The sequence below is a fragment of the Cervus canadensis genome, chromosome 9 (assembly GCF_019320065.1).
Source record: "Cervus canadensis isolate Bull #8, Minnesota chromosome 9, ASM1932006v1, whole genome shotgun sequence".
Lineage (NCBI taxonomy): Eukaryota > Metazoa > Chordata > Mammalia > Artiodactyla > Cervidae > Cervus > Cervus canadensis.
Window position 1 is genome coordinate 18,568,624 of NC_057394.1, and position 19,811 is coordinate 18,588,434.

Below are 19,811 nucleotides of genomic sequence, written 5' to 3' on the forward strand. Positions count from 1 at the left end.
CGCTGCCAGAAACCAGATGAGGCAAGAGAGGAGACTTCCCACCAGGCTTCGGAGGGCTCGGGGCCTTGCCGTCACCTAGATTCCAGACTTCCAGCCTCCAGGGCCAGAAGAAAATAAATTTCCATTCTTTCTAGCCATCTGAATTTTCCATACAATTTTCAAGCATGCCTAGGAAATTGATGCCACTATCATTTATCTGCGAAGACTTTTTGGTCTCTGCTCTCTGTCGTTCCCCTAAACCTTCAAATCAGTAGGAAGCCCACTCAGAGGGATGCACAGAGTGGAGAGAGAGAGGATGGGGAGGTCCAAGGGTGAAAATCCTCCAGGAGATGGATGGATCCACCATAAACCTCAGGGACCCAAGGGGGATGCGAAGGCTCTGGAGGGGCTTTGAGGTCCTGAGGCTGTGCCTCCTCCCAGGGTACAACACGGTTGTGTATCTGCATGTGTCCCTCTGTCCACCTCACCCCACCTTCCCATGCCCATCTTGCAAGAGGACATGTTGTTAACTGTATTTAGAATGAAAGCTGAAACAGATAGGCATACAACTAAGATCACGCTAATTACACTGAAGTTTTAAAAAGTGAATTGCAGACACCATGATTGGGTAGGCAGGGTTATGTGTGTGTCTTGGAGCCCTATATCAAGGTCATGGGTGTGGAGCTCTGTGCTAATGTTATAGGATAAAAATCTCTGGAACGGAGCCAGCCCCATAGTAACTGTTGCCATGAGCCTCATGATCTAAACCAGCCATCTTACCCATCTTACCCATATTAGGTAAGATACCCACGCTAGTATCCACCCTATAGCATCCTAAGTGTTAATTATTCAGTCATGTCCCACTCTTTGCAACCCCATGGACTGTAGCCCGCCATGTTTCTCTCTCCGTGGAATTTTCCAGGCAAGAATACTGGAGTAGGTTGCCATTTCCTTCTCCAGGGAATCTTCCTGACTCAAGGATCGAACCTGGGTATCCCACATTGCAGGCAGATTCTTTACCATCTGAGCCACCAGGGGAGCCCGGAGAATGCCACCATTCAAGTAGAAATTTTCTCTGTCTTGAGACTATAAAAATTGATTACTAGCCTGCAAAGGGGTTCTGCTGTCCCTTGAGCCAGGCCCCTGTTCTAACAGCGTCTCCCACTCCAATAAACTTTATTCTCCTCTCATTTTGCCTCATGTCTGGAAATTCTTTTCCAACCCATGCATGGACCACGACGTGTGTGTGTGCGCGCGCACGTGTGTGTGTTTGAAGACTTGAGGGGAGAAGAAAAGGCCTGAGGGAGTTATTTTACAGAGTGGGGAAATGACCTTGTTAGTAAGATTTCTTGCTCCTTAAAGTCTATGTGAAATTTGTGATCACATCTCTAATAAGGTCAGTCTGCCCAGGGGGGTGATTCCTCAAGAGTGCCCAGCAGCAGGTGTGGAGCAGGTGGGGCTGCCATGATCTAGGACTTGGTTTTTTCCAGATGTTACAGCTGACGGAAAGAGGCAGCTTTGCAGGTGTTTACCAGAATTTATAATTCTGGGTCGTGGAATTCTGGCTGGACATGCGATGATGGCATCTGTGGGGAGGGGTCTCCAGGAGGCTAAAGAGTTGTTCCCATGGGGATCCTGGAGCTAATAAGCAGGAAGGGTGGGGGATGGTTTGGAGAAGAGGGTGTCTGAATGTGAGATTCCAGAGGTGTCACTCTTGCTGGTGATGACAAGATCCAGGGGTTGGGATTGGAATTGGGTGGTTGAGATGGATGGAGTGGAGGAAATGGTTCTTGTGAATGGATGGTTATGGAAAGAAGAGGCCAGCATATAAATGCTGATGGAGTTATAGTTGAAACTTAATTGCTAAGTCCAACTCTTTTGAATATGGAGTGAAAAGACTTCCTCTTAAGTGACTACAGGGCAGGGAGTAGGAAGTTGCTTGAAAGCAGAAAAAAGCGGTTGTGTGACTGGGGAGAGTGGGGTGGTCTCATGGTCTGGGTATCAGGGGAGCTGGGATCATTTGTTGTTGTTCAGTCACTCAGGTGTGTCTGACTCTTTGTGACCCCATAGGCTGCAGCATGCCAGGTTTCCCTGTCCTCCACCATCTCCCGGAGGTTGCTCAAACTCATGTCCATTGAATCGGTGATGCCATCCAGCCATCTCATCCTCTTCTTGGCAAGAAGGAAAAGGACTAAGGTCTGGAAGGCAAGGAGAAAGGCACAGAACCCAACTTGGGATCTGAGATAAGTAGTGTGTGTGTGTGTGTGTGTGTGAAAATGAAGGGAAACTGCAGAAGCCATTGGGGGAAGCCCCTGTTAGGGAAAGGAGGTGGGAGAAGAGATGGGACCATAGGGAGCTTCTCTGGACACAGAGCGGGTGTTCCTGGGAACTCAATGGATGTCTGGAGCCGTGAGCATGAAGAGCTGGATCACATTAGAGCACATACCGGGCAGTTTGGGGATGACACCGGCACATCCTGCTCGAGGACCTGCTCTAGGCTCTAGGATTGAAGTCCTGACTTCTTTCTAACCTGGTTGTTCAAAAGATTTTCCTAGAGCCACGGTGGCATCGAGGGGCAGGGATTCCATGCCATCCCAGGGCAGGTGATGAGGAAGACTCCTCCGAGTTTTCTGGGCCACATGATGGCCAGTGTCCCCTCCAGGTGTAGGGAGAGGCCAGTTCGGACCCCATGTTGGAAACTGTTTCTTTGACTTGCTTTTCATTGCTTTTGTTACTATGATTATACTTAAATAGCTTGTTTCAGAAGACCCTGCCCCTCTGCCTGACTGTAAACTAAAGCACGCTTAGAGCTCTTAGAGAGATAATCTGACCAGCCCACCTGTGAATAGAAGAGGTTAACACTCCCCTTCCAAAGGCTGGCCATCCCCTTGAAGATGTTTTACAAGACTGAAGACCCTTTCATTTCACTTCCCCACTGCCTCTTCCTCTCTATTCTGCCTTTTGACTTTAGTTCCTCATTGCTTCTTTCTCTCTGACTCTACAAAAGAACCTGGCATTCAGACCCCAACAAGATGGTTGTTTTGAGGTGCTAGCCTGCCATCTTCTGGGTCAGCCAGCTCCACGAAACAAGTCCCTTCCTCATCTTAACCCCTCGTCTCTCAGATTTATTGACCTGCCTCATGGCAAACAGTGAGCCTGGGCTCGTAACGCTGTCCCCCCCAATTCTACTGCTTTGCTGCTTTCTCTCCTTCCCATGGCTGCTGTTGATTGATTGCCGGGAGCCAACACACGAGACCCTACCCATGACAAGGCTATAAGGGAGAAAACCTGATGGGCAAGGCGGATCAGGTTTTCAGGGGTTTTGAAAAGGTCAGCTCACGAGACCCTACCCCTAACAAGGCCATAAGGGAGAAAACCTGACGGGCAAGGCGGATCAGGTTTTCAAGGGTTTCGAAAAGGCCAGCTCACGAGATCCCACCCGTGACAAGGTCACGAGGAGAAAGCCTGACAGGCAAGGCAGATCAGGTTTTCAGGGATTTCGAAAAGCTGCCCCCGGCGCTCACCTTAAAGATGATATCTGTCTTTCTGATGCCTGCCTCAATGGACTACTCCCTAATTTCTGTGACACAGGCAGAAGGCCTTCCCCATCTCTTCCCAAATAAGAATCAATTTAGAACTTTAATCAATAAGTTTCCCAGGTGGTAGTATTTTATGAGATTATCCAGGGTGAAAGGAGTGTTTTAATTTAAACTCCTTTGCTGGTAGTTTGTTAGCCAAATGCATTTATGCCCTTGGTACTAATATGCATGATTGCTTATAATATCCTAATTATAAAATAGCATAAAGAACCTGATTATATAAAAGCCCTAATAGACATAGAGCCTTTTTAAGGGGTAAAGGAGTCCTATTAGAAAACATAAAAAAAATTATTCTATAGGTGGTTATTGGGTTGATGTTTGCTTGCTGTGTTTTTGATTTTAATGTGCTAAGGTTGTGTTATAGAAACCATTGTTAATATAGTTTAAGATCTAGAGAAATAAGGACTTAGCCCTAGTGTTGTAACAATGAAATGGTTGTTAATTGTCAGCCAGGAGTGCTAGGCAGAAGCTGCCTCACCAAAGTTGCAGAGTCAGTATGGGGTAAACTTCTTAGATAAATGCAACTGACAACTTTTGCAGAAGGATTAATTTTTGTATTAACAAAGATATAATTCTACTCTGTACTATTGCCCTATGAGACTGCTACCTTTCAGTTAAGGTCACCATAAAAAACAGAAAATAGGTTTACATTCACTTGACCTGCATAAAATGTTAATAGCCTCAAGGCCAGAAGATCATGTGCTAAGAATTACTATAGAATTAGAAAGCAAAAAACATCCTGCTTTTCCTAAAAAACAAAATGATGTAATACTAATCCTGTGTAATCATGAGTAAGCATCTTGTACCTTGAAAACGTTCTGAGAAAGGGTATAAAACCGGTTGTCAAAAAGTAAAACACAGACTTGGCCCTATCAATGCTGGTCTCACGTGTCTTCTCTCTCTCCCTCCCCCCGACGCCGTTCATCCTGAGGGTATCCCCTGGATCCTGCCGAGGCTGGACCCCGGCAATTGATTATACAACAATGTGAATGTACTTCACACAACTGAACTGTATGCTTAGAAATGGTGTCGATGGTAAATCTTATGTATGTTTTACCATTATTAAAAAGATTAAAAAAATCTGTGGAGTTTCTCTCCAAAGCCTGGATTGGGTGATTTACACATGGCAGAGAAAATACCAAATAGCAGGAAGAAAATAAGTTATAGACTGCTATTCTGTTCACTCAAATCACCTCCATGTCCCACTTGGTAGTTCCTGGATCTGAGATTATTCATTTTGAAGCTAGGACACCCACAAAGCCAAATTCTAAGCCCAGAAAGACCAACATTCAACAGCAAGTATATTTCAAAGAAGTTATTAAGAGCACTAGCTTTTTTTTTTTTTTTTTTTGTCTTTTGCAAAGATGTCTTCTCTCCCCCTCTTGTTTTTCAGATCAGGAAAGCTTGCCAAGACAAAATAATCAGGTAATTAAGAACTGGTGTTGTTAACCAGCCACTTCTGTTTTCATTCATAATAAGAGACCTTCCAATTTCCCTATGGAAAAGAGGTCTTGATCGCAATGATAAACCCAGAACACGGAAAGGATAGGATTCACTGAAGTCCCCCTTTGGCCTTTGTCCAGGTTGGCTCTGGGAAATTTGGCAAGGCATGGGACATCACTTGGAAAACTCAGATTAGACAAAAAGCCACAGAGGAGAGCTCCCTGGGGAAGTGGATCAAATGGATGAAGAACTTGGCCTACAGGGCAAAGGGGAAACTGCCAGGGACATTGCCTGCAGATGCTTCCCAGGCCTAGAATGGCGAGGAGAGACTCCCTCCAGACCTCTCTAGGGGCTGTGTTTAACCTTGGGGGGGCTCATCGCTGTGCATTCATTTACAACTATGCTTTTTAAACAGGGATGTAGCAAATTCTTCACTCACCTACCCAAGCAGAGCGGGTCTGAGGCCAAGAGAAGGCTTGTCGTCTCCATCCCCAGCCCCCTGACTGGTAAGTGAGCCTGTGACTGAGAGGTGGGGAGGAGGGTGAGATGAATGAGCGTCCATCGGCCCCATAGCCAGTCCTCTCCCTGCCCTGGCCCCACCACCTCCTCCCTTCTGTTCCCTCTACCCTTGTACATGCCCTTGGATTTTCCCTCCTATCCTTTCAGGTCTTCCCAGAGTCCTATCTCAGAGCTGAAATCTTCCTTAAGCCAATCTCTCTATTGTTTAAAACCTTATCTCTTGATATTTGAGTGGTTTTACTCAGAAAGACAAGCAGGTGAGGGTGATAAAGGCAGGAGGGCCTGAGGCATTGATTAATTCTCTCAGCTTCTAAACTGGGGTATGGGGCATATAATACACAGGAAAGGCAAATATCACAGCATTTTCACCAGGTCCCCTACAACTGTGATGGGGAGGAAAATGTACTCTTGTGGGTCGTGACCTCCATGAGGCAACCTCTCCCACCACTCTGACTGTGTTAGTCGCTCAGCTGTGTCCAACTCTGCAACCCAATGGACTTTAGCCCGCCAGGCTCCTCTGTCCACGGAATTCTCCAGGCAAGAATACTGGAGTGGGTAGCCATTCCCTTCTCCAGGGGATCTTCTCGACCAGCGATCAAACCTGGGTCTCTGGCATTGCATGCAGATTTTTCACCATCTGAGCCACTAGGGAGCCACTGGCACCCTGCCTCAGAATCATATTTCTGATTTTGGGTGTTGAATGGAAAATTATCTCACTAGCTTATTACATCAGTTCAGTTCAGTTCAATTTAGTCACTCAGTCATGTCTGACTCTTTGCAACCCCATGGAATGCAGCACACCAGGCTTCTCTATCCGTCACCAACTCCCGGAGCTTGCTCAAACTCATGTCCATCAAGTCGGTGATGCCATCCAACCATCTCATCCTCTGTTGTCCCTTTCTCCTCCTGCCTTCAATCTTTTCCAGCATCAGGGTCTTTTCCAGTGAGTCAGTTCTTCACATCAGGTGGCCAAAGCATTGGAGTTTCAGCTTCAGCATCTGTCCTTCCAATCAGCGCTTATTGCATAGTCAGTGCTTATTGCATAATAATGACAAAAGAAAAGGAGTGGTGTCAAAATAAGACTGAAGATCTTTATCTAATGTTTCAAAGGAAAGAAATGAATCATTCTGGAAACTGCCATCATGTAAAATTCCAAAGTGCAGTATTAAACCAATGGCTTGTGATGGTTTTGAAAAGGAAGCAGTGATCATTGACCCGACCTCTCAGGTTCAATAAAGAAATAGAATGCCAAAGTAAATGCATATGCTTATAAAGACTGATGAATCTGAAGAAAACTGTAGGGAGATCCTGTTAAAGATTTCAGCAGGCATCTGACAAAGTTTCTTAAGATGTCCTTGATACATAGACATATACAGACATACACCCACACACACACATATAGATATTTGATTTAGTTAAGGTGATTATGTTAGGCAAAGAACACTGAATGAAACCAACCACCCTGGCCAGGTACCATACTAACCATTTTCATGAATTATTTTATGACAGGAGGTCCTGGTAATGAACACAAAACTCAGAAGCCACCACCAATGGGAAGAATTCAGGAAAGGTCAAAAGGTGATCCATGTGTCCTACCACCTCCCAGAATCCTTCTCGTTGGCATCCATCTTGGCTGAGCAAACCATGCACCACCAGGAAGGACCTTAAGTCATAATGATTGGCCAAAGACAACGGAGAAACTCACCCGATCACCATAAAATCCAAGACTGTGAGCCACATGGCCGAGCAGTTCTCCTGGGTTCCCTTAGCCTACTGCTCTCCACCCGGGCAACACTTCCCAGGAAAGTCTCTTGTTATGTCAGCATGCATGTCTCCTTGGACACAATTCATTTCCGAGTGTTAGACAAGAGCCCACTCTCGGGCCCTGGAAGGGGTCCCCCTTCCAGTAACAGTTAGCTGACTCAGCTGGTAAAGAACCCTCCTGCCAATTCAGGAGACACAAGAGATGCGGATTCAAACCCTTGGTCAGGAAGAGCCCTGGAAAAGGAAATGGCAACCCACTCCAGTATTCTTACCTGGGAAATCCCATGGACAGAGGAGACCAGTAGGCTACAGACCATGGGTTAGAAAACAGTTGGGCACGAATGAGCGACTGAACTGAACTGAGCACATGGCACAATGGCACAAATAGCAATCTCATATAAGTGGAATCATGTAGTATTTGTCTTTTGGGGACTGGCTTCTTTAGCATAATGTCCTCAGATTCACCCATGTTATAGCATTTGTGCGTATGTGTTTTTGCCTAAGAAGGTGTCACTGTCCTTCATACATGTAAAGATCCGTTCACTCTCTCCTCAAAAACAAAATAAATTTCCAACAGTCCTCATCTCTCTCTAGTTTATGTTAATATTTACCTAATTCAGTCACAATCACTCTGGACTAATCTGTTGCCTAAAGAATAAATCATAAATTTAAATACCATTGAAAATCCTCACATAAATAGCATGTACGGAACAACAAAGTAGAAAACATGCATAACTGTTGTAAATTTTTTCCTACTACCCACTCCATCTTGCCTTTCACCTCAGCCAGAAACTCAGCAGATTGGGATTCTTTACCTACTGCTACTACTGCTAAATCACTTCAGTCGTGTCCACTATTGTGACCTAAATCTTCATCCCTGAAGGATCAGAATCCTGCCTTAATTGGATTCATACAGTCATTCTCTTAAGCTTTACTACTGGACTTAAGGGTATGAAGAGGCATTCGAGGGAGCCCCTGGTTTGACCTAGTCTTACCTGCCATCCCCGCTGCCGCCCATGTAGTAGCAACCCTATATCCTCTTATAATAGGAATCAATTACTCCAGTCTGTAATTTACCTTCTTCTTTGCATATTGATTTAGTGGGGCAAGGGAAGCCTCCAAAACCAGTTCACCTGGAACCACTGATGTGTCTCCTGGTAGATGCATTCTCCCCTCAGAAATGAAGAAAGCCCACTAAAACTGCAGGAGTTAAAAATGGGAAGCAAATTTTAGGTTTATGAGAGCAGCTATTATAACTTCTGCCACTTGAATCCTGGACCAGTGTCTGACTGTGGGAGAAACATTAATTTCATTTCTGAACTAAAGCATACACCTTATCTTTTAGAATAGCACTCCAACTTAACAAGGTGCTTTCAACCAGGGAAAGGAATCTCTCTGGACACAAAGAGGGGGAATCCACTTGTAATGGTGACTTAGGGACCTTTGGTGTTTCAAAATCATTTATTTGTTCAAATCCACACAAATGTCCCCATTTCAATTCTCAGCATCCTAGTGCTTAATTAAGGCCCTATGGTTTATGACAGAAAAGTAGAGAGACTGCTGAATCAGTCTCTCTCAGTTCTGTGTCTACGAAGGATTAGTGATTTTTCTAGGGCCATCATCAAAGTTCTTGGGTTCTCTGGTGACCTTAAACAGTATTTAATGTTCTGGGTTTGTTGTTTTCTTTTTTTAATGCTCTTTGGTATAGTCATGAGCCGTTATCCAACCTCACAGTCTTTGCACCATCATTCCCAAAGAAACGTTAAATACCACATTTACTCAATGTCCCAAAGGCTTGTCTGTGAAAAGCAGTTTATCCTACGCAATCACAGGCTATAACTCAAATACCTCCTTTGCCGGTTATGCCACACCCTCGTCCTAGTTTTCATTGGCCATATGGTTGTCACTATACTCCAGCCCCAACAATTTGATGACCAATCTCAGATTTCCATCTTGAGGATCTGGTGTGTGTGTGTGTGTGATCCAGTCCTAGCACCACATATTGCAACAACCAGTCTCTGGTCCAGAGAAATACGACTCTCAAAAGCATTCTTCTGCACTGAGGAAGACTGAGTGAGACCCACGTTTCATAAATACAGCTGGAAGGGGAGCATATGAAGATGCTCCAAGGAGAGAGGGAAACGCTGAATTTTTATGAATAAGGCATGTGCGTACTTGAGTGTTTTGTTGGAAAAATGAAAATGTGGTGATTGTGCTTGTATTTGGACTAGACGAAGCAGGTCATACTGAAGGGCTTACATGACCTCTTTCTTAAACTGAAGGTCAGGGACTTCCCTCATGGTCCAGTGGCTAAGATTTTTGAGCTCCCAATGGAAGGGGCTGGAGTTCAATCCTTGGTCAGGGAACTAGATCCCACATGCTGCAACTAAGACCCAGCACAGTCAAATAAAAAAATAGGGAAGACCAGAGAGATGGCTCCTTCATGTAAATTTCCCCTGCTCTTTCCATCTCTTCCAGCCTTTGGTGCTTCACACATGATTATCTTTCTATGAACATATCCTATCACCCCAGTGAGATTTCAAGCTCCAATGACACAACCAAAAATTATTTCCTTTCCTAGATGTGTAACCTTAAAACACAGTGATGCCTGAAGAGACAGGAAGAGTTGAACTCATTCACCCTGTTAGCCATCCATTTGATCTCAGAGAACTAAAATTATCTATTAAAAACATATTAAGTGCTCGCTTCGGCAGCACATATACTAAAATTGGAATGATACAGAGAAGATTAGCATGGCCCCTGCGCAAGGATGACACGCAAATTCGTGAAGCGTTCCATATTTTAAAAGAAAAAAAGAAAAAAAAATATTAAGTAACAGAGGTCACAAAATAGTAAATGATTAGCAGAAAGTCTTAAATGTATTGCCAAAATCAAACCAGTCAAGGTTTTTTGTTTGAAAAGTGAAGTCTCAATTTTCATGTATTTTTGTATTTACTCAGTTTCCCAATTAATATTGCACAGTTGGTCTTCATGTACCCAGTTTCTATTTGCTAAACCAATACAAACATAACTTAACTCCTGTAATGGCAGAAACAATAAAAATGTTAAATATTAGAGGTGAGGGTATAGGGGGTCAGTGTCAATTCATTTGAAGATTACAGAGTAATGATTTCATTATTAGGGGGAAGAATGCAGATTTTAAGTTCCAACCCCTTTACATTTTATTCTCAAAGCAATTTAACTGAGCAGATTTGTGTTTGTAGCTAGAGATAGGAAAAAATGAAACCAGAAACATCAAGTGATTTGGCCAAGGTTTCCTCTGCCCACGTGAGAGTCTCTGTGATGTTACCTGGAGTGATTGGAATATTTTGATAGATAGATGCAACCACAGGTGCTTTCTGGGTGGGGCTGGTGAGTGGGCGTGGGAAAAGTCTTCTACCTCTGAAATGCATATATTGGAGAAGAAAATGGCAATCCACTCCACTATTCTTGCCTGGAAAATTCTACGGCCAGAGGAGCCTGGTGGGCTGCCGGGAGCCAGCACATGAGATCCTACCCATGACAAGGTCATCAGGGAGAAAACCTGATGGGCAAGGCGGATCAGGTTTTCAAGGATTCCGAAAAGGCTAGCTCACGAGATCCCAAGATCCCACCCATGACAAGGTCATGGGGAGAAAGCCTGACGGGCAAGGCGGATCAGGTTTTCAGGGATTCTGAAAAGCTGCCCCAAAGCTGCCCCCGGCACTCACCTTAAAGATGGTATCTTTTCTTCTGATGCTTGCTTTAATAGACTACTCCCTAATTTCTGTAACATAGGCAGAAGGCCTTCCCAGATTTCTTTCCAAATAAGAATCAATTTAGAACTTTATAAGTTTTTTGGGTGGTGGTATTTTATGAGATTATTTAGGGTGAAAGGAGTGTTTTAATTTAAACTCCTTTGCTGGTAGTTTGTTAGCCAAATGCATTTATGCCCTTGGTACTAATATGCATGATTGCTTATAATATTTTAATCATAAAATAGCATAAAGAACCTGATTATATAAAAGCCCTAATAGACATAGAGCATTTTTGAGGGGTGAAGGAGTTTTATTAGAAAATATAAGAAAAAATTATTATAAAAGTGGTTATTGGGTTAACGTTTGTTTTTGCTTTTAGTGTGCTAAGGCTGTGCTATGGAAACCATTGTTAATATAGTTACAGATTTAGAAAAAGAAGAGCTTAGCCCTAGTATTGTAACAATGAAATAGTTGTTAATTATTAGCCAGGAGTGCTAGGCAGAGGCTGCCTTATTAGAGCCGCAGAGTCTGTATGGGGTAAAACTTTTAGATAAATTTAACTGACAACTTTTGCAGAAGAACTGATGTTGGTATTAACAGGGTCATATTTTTATTATGTCGTGACACGCTGTACTGTTGCCCTATGAGACTGTAACTCTTCTGTTAAGGTCACCACAGAAACAGAAAACAGGTTTACATTCACCTGACTTACATAAAATGTTAATAAGCCCTAAGGCCAAAAGATAATGTACAAGACCCTCATAAACAAAGAAGTATGCAGAAAACACCCTGGTTTCGTGAAGGACAAGCTGACGTAATGTTAAACTATCTTCCCCTTAGAAATGTACTAACTTAGGGTATAAAAGCTATGGTAAAAAATAAAGCATTGCCAGACTCTTCCAGACTCTCTGCACCCCCGTCTGGTCATTCTCTCTCTCCCTCTCTTTTTCTCTCTCTCTCCCTCGCAGACTTGGCCCTATCAAGGCTCGTCTCACGTGTCTATCTCTCGCCGACGCCGTTCATCCTGAGGGTACCCCCTGGATCCTGCCGAAGCTGGACCCCGGCAGTGGGGCAGTGGGCTATGCAGTTCGTGGTGTTGCAAAAGGGTCACAACTTACCGAATAAACTGAGTAAACAACATCAAACAAATGCATATGTGTGCAATCTAGAAAAAAAATGATACTGATGAATCTATTTGCAGGGCAGGCCTAGAGAAACAGATGTCTAGAACAAACTTGTGGATACAGAAAGGGAGGAGAGAGTGGACGAATTGAGAAATTAGCACTGACATATATACACTACTATGTGTAAAAAAGAGAGTTAGTGGGAAGCTGCTCTATAGCACAAGGAACGCTGTGGTCTGTGATTTCCAAGAGGGCATGAGATGAGGGCTGGTGGGAGGAGGGTGCATGAAGAAAGGGATATATGTATACATATAGCTGACTAATGTTGTACAGCAAAAACTAAAAGAACAGTGTAAACCAATTATACTACAATTTTAATTAATTAATTTTTAAAAAAGAAATTAATCCTGCCAATACCTTAAGTTTGGATTTCTGGCATCCAGAACTGAGTAAATCAATTTTTGCGATTTAAGCTACCTAGTCTTAGGGTATTTTTATTATGGCAGCCTTAGAAAACTAAGAGAAGGGTCAATTTTAATATCTTATTGTATAAAATGTCACAAAAAGCAACTTGAAGTCATGACTATATATCTTATCATTGCAGCAATCTACCTTTTATACCAATGTTTTAGCATATTTGTCTCCTAAATAAAAGTGTGTCTGTGCCTTAAATATCCACAAAGGAATTATATATGAAAGTCTAATTATCCTAACAACTTTTTACTATGATAAAAAGACTGGAAGTTTGTACTGAATGTGTTGTGTAATAAAGAATAAAACAGAGTAATTTTAAAACATTTTTAAAAGCAGCTATATGTTCCCTATAAGAAACAAAATGCACTTTACATATAAAGATGCATACAGAATAAAAGTAAAAATATTAAAAAGATATACCACGCTAGTACTAGTCAAAAGAAAGTTAGAGTGAGTAGCTTTTTTATGTTAGAGCAAAGGATGTTACCAGGGATAAAGGCAAGAAGGTCAACTAATCAGAAGTGTTACCAAGTCCAAGCTCCCTCTGTTGTCCACATGACAGGCCAATGAATCCCAGAGATGAGATGTTGAGGTAAGGAAAACGACTTTACTCAGAAAGCCCACTGACTTTGGCAGCCTAGCACCTCAAAATAACCATCTTATCAGGGTCTGGATACCAGGTTCTTTTATAGCTCAGAGATGGGAGAAGGTGAGGAAGCAAGGTAAAAAGGCCATTAAATCTTGCAAACATCTCGTAGAATGGCAAGCCTCAGGCAGGTAGGGGATGTGTTAATTTCTTTCTTCCTGCTGGGAAGGAAGGGGACCCAGGTGGACCAGGTTCTGAACAAAGGCACTTTAACAGTCAGGCAGAGGGGCAGGACTGTGTGGATCACCACAAACTGTGGAAAATTCTGAAAGAGATGGAAATACCAGACCACCTGACCTGCCTCCTGAGAAATCTATATGCAGGTCAGGAAGCAATAGTTAGAACTGGACAAAGAACAACAGACTGGTTCCAAATAGGGAAAGGAGTACATCAAAGCTGTATATTGTCACCCTGCTTATTTAACTTATATGCAGAGTACATCATGAGAAATGCTCGGCTGGATGAAGCACAAGCTGGAATCAAGATTGCCAGGAGAAATATCAATAACCTCAGATATGCAGGTGACACCACCCTTACGGCAGAAGGAAAGAAAAATTAAAGAGTCTCTTGATGAAAGTGAAAGAGTAGAGTGAAAAAGTTGGCTTAAAGCTCAAGAGTCAGAAAACTAAGATCATGGCATCTGGTCCCATCACTTCATGGGAAATAGATGGGGAAACAGTGGCTGACTTTATTTTTATGGGCTCCAAAGTCACTGCAGATGGTGATTGCACCCATAAAATTAAAAGACGCCTACTCCTTGGAAGGAAAGTTATGACCAACCTAGACAGCATATTGAAAAGCAGAGAAATTACTTTGTCAACAAAGGGCCATCTAGTCAAGGCTATGGTTTTTCCAGTGGTCATGTATGGATGTGAGAGTTGGACTATAAAGAAAGCTGAGCACAGAAAAATTGATGCTTTTGAACTGTGGTGTTGGAGAAGACTCTTGAGAGTCCCTTGGACTGCAAGGAGATCCAACCAGTCCATCCTAAAGGAGATCAGTCCTGGGTGTTCATTGGAAGGACTGGTGCTGAAACTGAAACTCTAATACTTTGGCCACCTGATGCAAAGAGCTGACTCATTTGAAAAGACCCTGATGCTGGGAAAGATTGAGGGCAGGAGGAGAAGGGGACAACAGAGGATGAGATGGTTGGATGGCATCACCGACTCAGTGGACATGTGTTTGGGTGGGCTCCAGGAGCTGGTGATGGACAGGGAGGCCTGGCGTGCTGTGGTTCATGGGGTTGCAAAGAGTCGGACACAACTGAGCGACTGAACTGAACTGATAGAACGTTAACCAAGATAGACCATAAAATAAGTCTCAGTAAATTCAAAAGGATTCAAGTCATATCAGAAATATTCTCTGGCCACGATGGAATTGAATTAGAAATCAGTAATAAAAAGATATCATGAAAATCTTTAAATATTTGGAAATAAAAGAATATACTTTTAAATAACCCTTGGATCAGAGAGGAAATCAAGAGGAAATTAGAAAATATTTTGAGCTGATTCAAAGTGAGAACAGAATATGTTGGAATTTGTAGAATGCCAGCAAAGCAGCTCTTGAGAAGTTACAGCACTATATTAGAAAGGAATAAAAGGCCCCAAATAATCAGCCTCAAATTTTCCCGTAAGAAACTAGAAAAGGGGCCTTCCCTAGTGGTTCAATGGTTAAGAATTTGTGCTTCCACTGCCAGGGGCATAGGTTTGATCCTATGGTCAGGGAAGTAAGATCCCCCAAGCTGCAAAGTACACTAAGAAAAAAAAAACTAGAAAAGATAAAGTAGTCAAAGCCAAATTAAGAAAGGAAATAATTAAGATCAAAGAATAAGTTGATGAAATAGCAAACAGCAAAACAAGTTTGAAAATGAATCCAAAGCTGGCTCTTTGAGAAGATAAAAAAATTGTTAAACGTTTAGTGAAACATTCTTGTGTACCATTTCCAATATCTCATAAATTGTTTTGAGGTCTAGTGAGATAATTTTGTGGAAAATAATAACAAAATATAACTATAGAGAATTTCCTGATAGTCCAGTGATTAAGAATAGTGCCTTCACTGGCATGGGAGACCAGGTTCAAGCCCTGGTCACAGAACTAGGATCCCATGCAGAGTAGCCAAAAACACAGATATCTAGAGACTTCCCTGGTGTTCCTGTGGTTAGGAATTGCCCTTCCGATGCAAGGAATAAGGGTTCAATTCCTGGTCAGGGACTTAACATCCCACATAACTTGGGACAACTAAGCCCATGAACTGAAGACCCAGTACAGCCAAAAAAAAAAAAGTATGACTATAAGATTATAGGGCTTCCCAGGTGGCGCTAGTGGTAAAGAACCCACCTGCCAATGCAGGAGACGTAAGAGATGTGGGCTCAATCCCTGGGTCAGGAAGATTCCTCTGGAGAAGGGCATGGCAACCCACTCCAGTATTCTTGCCGGGATAATCCCGTGGACGGAGGAGCCTGGCAGGCTACATAGAGTCCATAGGGTTACACAGAGTTGGATATAGTGAAGCTACTTAGCATAGTATATAGCACAGCATAAGATTATAAGATCATTTCTAAATGTCTATTAGCCTATAGTGCTGCATTTAATTCTATAAATTGCTTAATGATTTGAAATTATAGAAACTTGATAATTAAGGCAACATGCATTCATTGGTCAATTCTGTGAGAATTCATAGAACTCGTTCAACAAGTAGAAAAATGGGATGTTTGGCCCCAAAATATGTCCATCTTGTCTCTGATGCCCGATCACCTCTCTGGAGATTTCAGAGAAGTCTGTTGCTTCCCATCCCAGAAAACTACAAATGGCAAAGCTAAAGCAAATATCCTACAATCCAAAATGGGATGAGCATTAAACATATCTATTAAGCTCATACTGCATGACACCATGTGATTGATAGAACGGATTCTGAAACTAGAGTTCTGTGTTCAAAATCTAGCTCTGTTCTTTACTTGAAAAACTTTACTCAACCTTCAGTGCTTCAGTTTCATTATCTGAATAGTTTAGATAACACTGGATCACAATGCAAAATATATTTCTAACAATGGGTCCCAGTCAGTCCAATACGTTGAAAGCCATTGATGTAGTAGCTAAGAGCCTAAGATCTACAGTCAGGTCTTCCACCTACATCTGAATACTCCCTTTGCAGTTCATGCCATAAAAGTTTGGGGAATTTACTCAAGTTCTCCGTGCTCAATTTTTTAATCTGTATAAAGGGAAGAATCATAATAACTGACTCAAAGGTTGTGAGCTATATTTATAATACAAATTACTTTTTATTAATCTCTTAGGTCATTACCTGAGATAGAGTAAATAAGCTCTAACAGGAATTTTTTGGCCTTGGTTGATTGGTTGGTTGGTTTTAGTGGGTATTTACTTCTTTGAGGAAAGACTTGAGGATCACAGGGAGTATCCCATCAAAGCACTGATCAGCAAAAATATTTCAAACAAGCACACAAATTTTTTTTTTATTTTTAAGGCAATATATTCAATATCTATTCTATAGAAACTATATAGCTTTCCCCATCTTTATGTTTTGCCCAAAATACACAAGGATAACTTGCTGACAAGGATTAAATCTTATATTTGCTTTTATCTCTGTAGCTAGCATGAGGTTCGTATATAGACTGTTAGTTAAATCCAACTTCAAGAGCTTAAAATACAGGAGTGTCCAGGGAACAGGAAAAGAGTTGGATGTAAAGACTTGCAAGTGTCTGCCTCTTTGCGACCCCATGGACTGTATAGTCCATGGAATTCTCCAGGCCAGAATACTGAAGTGGGTAGCCTTTCCCTTCTCCAGGGGATCTTCCTGACCCAGGAAGACCGGGGGTCTCCTGCATTACAGGCAGATTCTTTACCAACTGAGTTATCAGGGAAGCCCAAACACTTGCAAAGGGGGAAATAAAAAGAGTACTTGCTTAACTAAATTAGGGAGAAGGGAGAAGCATATGTCAAAGATGACTTCTGTAGAATTAGGAGAGCAGCTCAGCAATGGATAGAAAAAGGGAGAGAGAGGAAGAGAGACAGAGGGAAGGAAAGGTAGAGGGAAAGAGAGGAGAGAAAGACAAAACAAGTTTTTTAAGAATGCCAGCAGGGACTTCCTGGCAGTCCAGTGGTTAAGACTCCCTGTTCCCAATGCCGGGGGCACGGGTTTGATCCCTGGTCAGGGAATTAAGATCCCTAATGCCACATGATGCAGCTAAAAATTGAAAAGAAAAAATTTTTTTAAGAAATGCCTGCAATACTAATGAGGACAGGCAATGCTACTCAGTACTCTGGAATGGTCTATATGGGGAAATGAATCTTAAAAAGAGTAGGTATATGTATACACATAACTGAATCACTTTGCTATACAACTAAAAATAGCATAGCATTATAAATCAACTATACTCCAATAAAAAATTAGAACATTTAAATAATTAAAAAGAATGGCCTGCATTTTTGTGGTAGGAAAACCAGTTCAAACGTTTAAGATGTCTACAACTGGGAGGGGTATGCCTGATTTTCTCCTCACAGTGTGAATTGTAAAGTTCAAAAGAAATGACACCTTCTAGCAAGTTAACCACATGGTCTTGCTCTCACAGTTAGGATTCTTACAGGTATCCTGGAGTTTAGAGATAAGCCATTGCCTGATGCCAGCACCTGCTTTGAAAGTATGTTCTCTTGTAAACTTCCGAGAACTTTGGTACTGGCTCCTCCAGCACCAAAGGCTGGGATCACTGGGCACCATTATAGAGACAGATAATGAAGCTACGAGACGGGAGAGGGTGCAGCGAACCCAAGGCTCACTTAGCTGAGTAAACTTTCCAGCCATGTTGACTCAGGGATAAAGTAAGAGCATGGAAACCTGGCAGCAGTGCCCAGCCCAGCCCCTAATTGTGAAATCAATGGAGCCTCCCCACGCCAAGTTTCAGCAGGTGCCCCTGGGCAGCCTCTCTTGCATTCATGAGCAGCCGTAGCTCTCTTCATGTGGTTAAGAGGTAAGCTGAAAACAACACACGTCTCTCAGGGGTGTGGTATTTGTTGTTCTTCCAGGACAACAGCTCTAGGGAAATCTCACTCAAGGGTGGGGAGAACCACTGTCCTGTCAGTGCACTGGGCACTGTGAGAAGTCACTCCAGAGGGGGTTTCCTGGTACTTCCAGGCAGTTCAGTTCAGTTCAGTTCAGTTGCTCAGTCCTGTCTGACTCTTTGCGACCCCACGCCAGGCAACCTGCCAGGCCTCCCTGTCCATCACCAGCTCCCAGAGTTTACTCAAACTCATGTCTATTGAGTCAGTGATGCCATCCAACCATCTCACCTTCTGTTGTCCCCTTCTCCTTCCGCCTTCAATCTTTCCCAGCATCAGGGTCTTTTTCAATGAGTCAACTCTTCGCATGAGGTGGCCAAAGTACTGGAGTTTCAGCTTCAACATCAGTCCTTCTAATGAACACCCAGGACTGATCTCCTTTAGGATGGACTGGTTGGATCTCCTTGCAGTCCAAGGGACTCTCAAGAGTCTTCTCCAATACCACAGTTCAAAAGCATCAATTCTTCGGCACTCAGCTTTCTTTATAGTCCAACTCTCACATCCATACATGACCACTGGAAAAACCATAGCCTTGACCAGATGGACCTTTGTTGCAGTGTGGCCCTCTGATTCCCGTGTCAGTGCAGCCTTCCAGGAACCAGACCAAGGTACTAATCATTGGGCTGGAGTACTTCCTGCACTTCACACCCCTCTCAAATTGCCTTCTTGTGAAGTCTTGGTGTTTCTGGGATGGTCCTTCATGTCACCAAGTAGAGGTGATAGAAAGGCAAACACATAACACAGCTAGGATGGCAGGTCTTTGAACCTTCCCACAGAAGGGTGAGGACTGGGGTCTTTTCAGTCAACAGGAGGAGTCAGGTTTACTCTGTGGCCCAAGGTTACTCCCAGCCCTGGAGACCTCTCCTGGGCCCCTTTAGTGACTCAGAAATACCTGGCTGTATTTCCAGGTATTTAAGAATTCACAGTTCATGGAACCTGTAAGACAGTCTTGCTAACATCTTAGCAATGCTGCTTGTAGTTTACATCCCTATTTATACACTTGATATCAGGCCACAGCTTGTTTTCTGCCTATACTTTGTAGAGGACACTGATTTAAATCTATAACTAAATCAGTAAATTTGCATCACTCGTACTAAAAAAAAAGAAGTTTCATCAAAACATTTTTGCTAAGTCATCCTTACCATTGAATTCTGAAAGGGAACACAAACCACATCTTGACTCAACTTGGTTGTTTCCAAATTCCAAGTCAGATGAGCTCCAGGGCAAAGTATGCACTCTTGTAGCTCAGGGAGTGACGGCTTGGCCCAGGCTAAAGCCTAACTATTGAGATTCCAATGTACATCTACAATGGTCACGGGCGCTATTCAATATACCCCTCTTAGCAAGATTTTGAGGCTTATCATTTAAAGTCAGACCTCCTTGTTTTTCTCAATTCAGTTTGCAGTCCAAGTTAATGATTGTGTCATATTATGCTGAGGACTAATGTGGTATATATA

General features: G+C 42.8%; 1 non-coding gene and 1 pseudogene across 1 annotated transcript; both read left to right on the forward strand.

Moving 5' to 3' along the window:
• LOC122447242 overlaps positions 1–19,811 on the forward strand; it is a 77,135-nt pseudogene that overhangs the window by 35,972 nt on the left and 21,352 nt on the right.
• LOC122447724 lies at positions 10,003–10,109 on the forward strand. Its single transcript, XR_006271373.1, has one exon. It is a non-coding gene; the product is annotated as a U6 spliceosomal RNA (small nuclear RNA).